Source organism: Paramormyrops kingsleyae, chromosome 6 (genome assembly GCF_048594095.1).
Source record: "Paramormyrops kingsleyae isolate MSU_618 chromosome 6, PKINGS_0.4, whole genome shotgun sequence".
Lineage (NCBI taxonomy): Eukaryota > Metazoa > Chordata > Actinopteri > Osteoglossiformes > Mormyridae > Paramormyrops > Paramormyrops kingsleyae.
In genome coordinates this window covers 40,166,156-40,173,672 of record NC_132802.1, presented here as the reverse complement: position 1 = coordinate 40,173,672, position 7,517 = coordinate 40,166,156, and the positions used below count along the sequence as shown (strand labels likewise).

Here is a 7,517-nt window from a genome sequence, read left to right as displayed (position 1 = left end):
TTCAGAAAAACCAGAAGTGTGGAGGAGAACATCACAGAACATTTTCCAATTGACATGGAAAGTTTTGACCTAGAAGAAGGAGCTCCATACTCACCTGAAGGCAAAAATCTGTCGCGGATGGTTCAATACATTTTTCATAAGAAGAAACTGCCTGCGATTTTCCCCTCAGACGTGGTCAAGACCATTCATTTCCCTGTGCACTTCATACCATCAGAAACCTTTTGCTCAGAATGTTTAGAGCCCACTCCTCTAAGCGAACCTGTGCTGATTACATCTAAGGCTAAAATCCTAACAATCACTGATGTCATAGAAGGTATGTTCTCTCTTTATTTAAATATTTATTATCGATATTTTAACATTTCATTACTCACTACATGTACTGTAAATGTCAGTGTAGCCATGACTTCCACTATCAGCAGCTTAGCCTCCTTCCCAGCAATTCACACTTGTATGCTTACTGAGATAATTTCATACACTGGCTTTTAGTACTGTGCAAAGTATAGAGACATGTCACAGTGTAAAATGGTGAAAGATAAATGTGTAACATTTACTGGTGCTTGTGTCCATTAGGAATTTCAGTGTACAGAAAATGGTGCTACAGGTGTGGTATGGCATATCGATACCAGGAGTGGACTGATGGTGTCCACAATTTCGATGACCACACACTTCTGTCCATATACATGTGCCATTTTCTACGCAATACACTTCAGGTAGGAACCATGTTCTGTTGTTTTAATCATTTAAAACAATTACGAATACTTTATCAAAATAATATATTGTAAAGCCTTTAAATGTCATACATCAATTTCACAGACTCATCAGGCAGTAGGGAGTGCCATGGATGTGTTGGAGAAGACCTCTGGTAAAACCTATCCATCCAGGGAAAGGGTCCTGCAGGCTTATTTAAGCTTTGAAGCACTGTCAGACCTCGGTTACACATATGCTTGTGTATCGTGTGGTTATCATCCAGTATCTGTTGTGATGGACCTTCATGAGAAGGGCGTTTTTAGCATGCCTGGTAAGTGAACACATTTATTCATTTTCTTAGTCTTACATTGTTTCAAGCACCACATATCCAGCTATGACTGTTTGGAACATGCTTACTTAAGTCTTGCTTTCCTTAGTGAGCAGCATTGAGGAACCATCTCAGACTTTTGATGGAAAGGTAAGTGTTGAAAATTTCTGGGAGATGGTTTCCCTTGAAATGATCAGCCGTGGGTTGGTCCCAAGTAAGTACAGTCCGCACAATGTTCTAGGTGGGATGACAGTATTCTAGCATTTACTTTGTTTATCGTGGAATAATGTACTGTTATGTTAATAATATTTTCTAACATCATTTAAAGGCAACAAGTCAAACCCATTTGTCGTCCATCCCAGTTACCATAGTTGGGCTCCGTGGATTGGTCCTCACACAAGAGATAGGGATGTTGTACTCAACACTGAATACAAAGAAGTGTATTCTGCTTGTAGTGCAAAGGAGGAATCTGAGTTTAACCTCACAGAGGACCGACTGACTGATGAACTTCTTAAGCTCAAGGTACTGAACTTAAGTCAATTTTTGTCAGTTTTGTCAAAGATGTGTGTTTTTGAACCACGCCAGACCAACTATACTAATGTTCATTATAGATGGAAGCTGTGCGTGCTCTGTGCCGACAGTGTGGCATAGACCCCAAAGGCTCACGGATGGACCTGGTAACGAGACTTCAACAAGAAATGAAGAACAGAGCGAGTTATGATAAGGTGTTTTCACAGATCTGGGGAGCTTCTGGTAAGTTGTGTTCTATTACTGAGAGACCGTTTTTACAGACAGTTCTTAGTTTCATTACTTGGAATGGTTGCACTCTGATTTACAGTTTCCTTAAACAGGTGGATGGGCTGTGGTCACCTGTCCTTGTGCTGTGGTGTATGGTGTTAAGTTCAACATAAGGGCTGAGAGCCCCCGGGACTTTGCTGACCTTTTATTGTCGATGAAACATTTTCCAAACATTGTATTATATGATTTTGCGAGAGGGTTGGCAACACATACCAACCTAAGAGATCCAGAATCATTACCCTTCAAACCTCATGGGGGTAGGTTACTTGAGCCTACTGAAGATAACATCAGATGTGCCACTACTGGACAGATAAAAGTGAGCTTGCCATGGCTAGTCACCAAGAAGCCAGTTCCTGATGAAAATGGCCACCCTATAACTGGATCGTCTGAGCATTATGCTCTTTATGATAGATTTCATGAGGCAAACTCAGAAGATGCCAGGGATGTCTTGCGAAAGGTGGAACTGGTCCCAGAGTTACGTGGTTGGATCAACAGCCCGTGTGCTCTTCCAGCTGGAATGAGGAAAAACAATCATTTTCTCAACATGATGACTCCCTCATCGCATGTCTTTTTGATGCGAAATATTTTGTGTCACTACAACAATGCTAGAAATTCAAGAACCATAGAAAGCATGAAGAAGAGATTGGGCAAAGGAGTGGACATACAGTTAAATTCCAATGGTCAGACAGTTTTGGGTATGTATTCCACCCTCATTCTAAATTATTAGTGGTAATGTCATGTTTATGTCATGTTTATGTAATTTTGCTGTCCGGTGCCGTGAAGTTATATTTGTCTTTTAATTGTAGGTGATTCCTCATGTTTATTTTGCAATTTGAAAGATCATAAAGCTATAACTTACAAATGTGTCAGAAATGCTAGACAGCATAGCGTTGATGAGAAATGCATGCAGTACAACCGATTTAACTCATTCTAAATCATTTGGTTTAAAATGTGCTTTTTTGCAGCACCAGCTGAAGCACCAGCCGAACAAGCACAAACAACAACAGCAGCACCAGCTCATGGTATGACAACTGCAGCATCCCCTGGTATGAAGACAATATATATTTTTTGAGGGCCTGGTTGTACAACTTAATAAAAACCTTAACACATCCATGTTTTTTAGAATATGTATACTTATGTATGTTTGCAGTGGGTACTTGATCTGCAGCTAAATGTATACCAACCTTCAGCCACCCTAAGAAAGTGTTATATGCTTCATAAGATGGCTCAGTATCACAGAAATGTGGTGAAACACTTATTTGGTTAATATTTTCATGCATGGTCTGATATGTATGACAGGAGATCTACCAGTGTGCAGTGATGACTGCTGGGGACTACCACATCTGGAGCACACAAGTGCCCGATCGGAAATCAGAGACTCAGAGGTGCATGTTTTATGTTTTGTTCCTCCGTATTTGTTTGTTTGTTTATATATTGATTGACTCATTTGATTGATTGCCGCATGGGCTCTCTTAGTCGCAAATTTGGAAACCATTTAACAATTGGCAACCATTTCATGTAATACAGTTGTCATTGTTTATGGGTGTTATAACTTTTAACATCTAATGTATCGGTTATTATATTATTTATAACTTGGAAACAAACTATTCATTAATCAGTAATACAATTCCTTTTGTGTCATACTTTTTAAATATTTTCTGTGATGCCTCGTAGTGCATGGCATATAAGTGAAGTGATTAGTTGTCATTGACACACCACAGCACACAGTGCACAACAACAAAATGTGTACTCTGCATTTAACCTATATGACACCATGACATTGCAGAGGAGAGCAGTGCTTGGGGGTGGTACCTTGCTCAGGGTACTTCAGTGGCACCTTTCGATTACAAGTGCACTTCCCTATCCATTAGGCCACCACTGACCCTATTACAAACAGCAGCATAATTTAATGGAGTCAGATTAATTGGTCTTAGTGATCTGATCTGAAGGTGGGGATTAGGGTTGTAACGGTATGAGATTTTCACGGTATGATAATCGTCTCAGAAAATATCACGGTTTCGTGGTATACGGTATTAAACTATCATTATTATTAGTATAATCATCAGCTACAATGACCCTTAAATGAATAAAAAGAGATATGGTTTTTGGATGAACATGGTTTATTGTAACAAACTTTTTTTTAATGAAAATAAAAAAAACTTATGGAAGTATGAGTCTAACTTTTGGGGGAAAAATAAATAAAATAAAGCTGCGCATCTCCCATTTGAACAAAATAAGGAATAAGTTATTTCTCTTTATATTAGACAAGAATAAATCAAACTGTCCTTCCTCTTTAACAGCATATATGGGAGAGCAATATGTGCAGGGTCATGTTTGTTAATATTTTCCTGAGATTATCATAGCAGCATGCATTTCTTTGCTTTTTTTCAGGTCAGATTATGATGAAGAAATGTAAGCATGTTGAGATTTTCAGGGCTCAATCTTGACCGCTGAGGTGAGAGAATGTGTCCACTTGTACTAAACACCTATGAGTTTTCAGTTAGTGTATTTGATGATTATTCTTTTAAATAAAATTATAAAATGATCATTAAGTGTTCTCTTGAGAGTAGCTCTGGATATGTTCATGTGTTCACGTCTTCACATAGTGAATGAGACAGCAGACGCTTTAAAAACCATGACCATCATGCAGTGGCGGTTTTAGGCATGGGCGAACGGGGCAGCCGCCCGGGGCGGCACTTTTTCATGTCACGTGGGGGGCGGCACACGAACTTGGAGGAAAACAAAAATAATCTAAATAAAGCGTTTTTCTAGAGGATGGGCGAGCGGAGACGATAAGGGATGAAGTTGGGAGGGCGCCGGGAGGGATTCTATGGGGGGCGGCACACGAACCTGGAGGACAAAATAATCATCTGTGCCGCTGTGTGTGTGTGTGTGTGTGTGTGTGTGTGTGTGTGTGGGGGGGGTAGTTGGTTAATGAGCAAGCGGCAGCCTTTTTGCGCTGTATATTCACAGACGCACATCGCGATTTAATTTGCTGCACAGCTATATTTTGATTTATTCATCCATCTATCTATCAAATCGGACATTTTACGTGGCATCTGAATTATACTGTAATTGACTCCAATTACATGACTGGATTCCGGGATTCCCTCTGCATCACAGAAATAATACGGCTTTAAGTTATAAATGGAACTTACCTTTATCTTCACGGAGGGATGGTGTTCGCGAATATGGGAGAACATGTTCGACGTATTTCCTCCTTTTGCGGCCACTGTTCGTCCACATTTCTTGCAAACTGGATATCCACCCCACGATCATTTTTCGGATACCCAAAATATTCCCATACTGCAGATTTTAATTTTTTTTTCGGCGGGAAATAGAGATTAGAATTTGCAGCCACTATCGGACATTTTCGCCGCTGTGCATTTATGGGTGGAGTCTAAGCAGTAAAGCGGAAAGAAGTTGCATATACACAGCAGCGCAGGTGAGATCTGGTTTCTTTTTTTTTTTTCCAAACCGCGGATAGGCAAATGTGCATGATATGATAATCGTACATGTCAATATCACAATAAACCGCCATACCGGTATACCGTTACAACCCTAGTGGGGATTGATACACCTTACAAAGTTGATGCTGTAATATTTATCACTCTGATGCATTGTTCTGACCCATATGCATATAAGCCTTTCAGTCTGACAAGCTGGTAGTATCATGACTGCCTTTTTCCAGGTCTGGTGCCCAACGTGATCAAATTGTTTTACACCTGTGCCCTCAGGTGGAGTCAACTCTATGTGATACCATTACAATATGTCATAGTTTTACAATAGTTGTGACAATATAATTTCTTTTAGGAAAATTCAATGTGTTGAAAGCACAGATGGTAGAGGAGGAGGAATGGGTTCCATCTCCATTGAACAGGTATTTATGTAGCTGATCTTACAGCTGAACCTGCTGTTTTTCTCTTTTTTTCTCTGTGCTTACTGTGCTGTACCCTACAAAAATGTGAAAACAATGAGCTTCATTTTAAGCAGTTGGAGTTGGAATGTAGAAGTCATGCTATTTTTGTCTGTTTTTGTTATATTACAGAACTATTGTAAAATAATATTTGCGTGCTTGTATGATTTCTTTCACAGATCCCCCTCGACGTCCTGGAGGATATCCTTTTAGAAGTAGTCCTGTTCGAGGGTGACAAAGCTTTTTTAAAGCTGTCACTTGTTTGTCACCTTTTTTTGGGACTTAGTCGGAAGGGAAACATTCCGTGCCCGAGCGCATTTTCAGTGGCTTGACAGTAGGTATAAAACATATTATGATATTTGAATACCCTTTGAGTTAGGATGTTTGTATTCCCATTAACAAGGGATTTTACTCTAATGAATCATTCTTAAATTTGAAACCTACAGGTGTAGTCCCATGGAAACTGTACAGTGCGGCCTATCAAGCACAATTCCGACGATTGTATCGCCTGGAATGCTGCCAGCACTGTCTAGAGACTTATAAGAACAGCTTACCAGGTATGCATACTGTGTAAGAATGTTGACAATTGTTGCTGAAGTCAGTGGTTGCAAAAAAAAAGTCACCAGAACAATTGATTGTGTGTCAGGTCCTGAATATTTTCTTGAAAGTATGCAATGAAAAACATTGTTGCTCTGTTTTGATACTAAGTATGCTTGCTTATTATTTATTGTCCCATAGGCTACATTGGGCGTGGAAGACGAGGGGAACTTCACACAGCCTGGGTTCTGCAGCGAGTTCTGCAAACACCTTACGGAAGACTTGGGTGTGTGAATGGGTGGGTGGGTCAGTGAGTGAGTGAGTGAATGGGTGGGTATGTAAGGAAAATAGCAAATTGGATGACTTTGGAATAAAAAAATAACAGCTACTATGCCTCTGTTTCCTTGTCTACACACAGACTACACACATGACCGAACCACATTTTAAGTTTTATCAGCTTTTCATTAAAAAGCACAGTGGCACCCAATTGTGATGAGTTACTGTATGTGGAAATGAGTGGCACCTCTGTATCATTTGTGAATAATTTGTCATCTCATATCGACATTAAATCATAAGTTTATTTAATTTTAATGTTGGCACAGAAATAAGTTACAGTGCCTTTGGAAATGCAATAAAATGCTCATTTGGAAAACGTTTAACTATCCTTTGTAATTGAGTAAAATTATGATAACTGAATACTTTTATAAGGCACTGTATACTTGATTGCAATGGGTTTTATTACTTTCCAGCTATATTAATACACCAATCAATATGTTAACCAATCATCACAGACAAGCATTACATCGATATCGGATTGAAACTATATTATGGCCATCCTACAGCTACATAAACAAGGGTAAATAGTCCTACTTTCACTGTCCTGGAGAGAGAGAGCGAGAGAGACAGAGATGTAAACATGTAAGCAGCAGCAGAATAAAATAGAAATATGATTTCAGAATGTTTTACTTACTGTATGCAAATGTCATTTTCGAGAAATGTTTGGCTCGCATTATCACCAAATTGATGACAATATCACCATTTACTACAAAACTTTGAACTCAATAATTAACAAAATAATATATAAGAAATAAATTGAGAAACTAAATTTCCTGTTACAGACAATTTATCTTAAAATAGTTTGATGTTCAGAATGCTCCTCACTCCACTTCACGCAACTTTAAAACACGCAAGGACCATGTTAGGCCAAAAGCTGAACAATGTTTGTGGGCAACACTCTTGATTTCCCCAGGA

General features: G+C 39.2%; 1 long non-coding RNA gene across 1 annotated transcript; it reads left to right on the top strand.

Moving 5' to 3' along the window:
* Positions 1–574: 574 nt before the first annotated feature.
* On the top strand, positions 575–1,405 carry LOC140591820 (uncharacterized). Its single transcript, XR_011992118.1, has 3 exons — positions 575–710; positions 814–1,018; positions 1,125–1,405. It is a non-coding gene; the product is annotated as an uncharacterized lncRNA (long non-coding RNA).
* Positions 1,406–7,517: the final 6,112 nt, after the last annotated feature.